This window comes from Etheostoma cragini, chromosome 18, assembly GCF_013103735.1.
Source record: "Etheostoma cragini isolate CJK2018 chromosome 18, CSU_Ecrag_1.0, whole genome shotgun sequence".
In the NCBI taxonomy this organism is placed as follows: Eukaryota; Metazoa; Chordata; class Actinopteri; order Perciformes; family Percidae; genus Etheostoma; species Etheostoma cragini.
In genome coordinates, this window is record NC_048424.1 from 17,331,080 (window position 1) to 17,331,357 (window position 278).

General features: G+C 39.2%; 1 non-coding gene across 1 annotated transcript; it reads left to right on the forward strand.

Annotated features, from left to right (window-relative positions):
• The first annotated feature begins 52 nt into the window (after positions 1-52).
• trnav-uac lies at positions 53-125 on the forward strand. The gene has a single exon. It is a non-coding gene; the product is annotated as a tRNA-Val (tRNA).
• The last annotated feature ends 153 nt before the right edge of the window (positions 126-278 follow it).

Genomic DNA, 278 nt, shown 5'->3' on the forward strand with positions numbered 1-278 from the left:
GGTTTGGGTCACATTCATATGCAGATTATGTAAAGAAATGCTACATTGCAGAGGTTCCATAGTGTAGTAGTTATCACGTCTGCTTTACATGCAGAAGGTCCTGGGTTCAATCCCCAGAGGAACCATATTTAAGATTTAAAATAAGAACTATTTCCTCTTACCCATGGGCAGGTGTCCCTTGTAAAGTCTTTGAAATGGAGTGAACGACACTCAACAATCAAAAAAACCTCCTCCAAAGACATATTGTCTATCTGAAAGACTTCTTCAGTGCTTTTGCT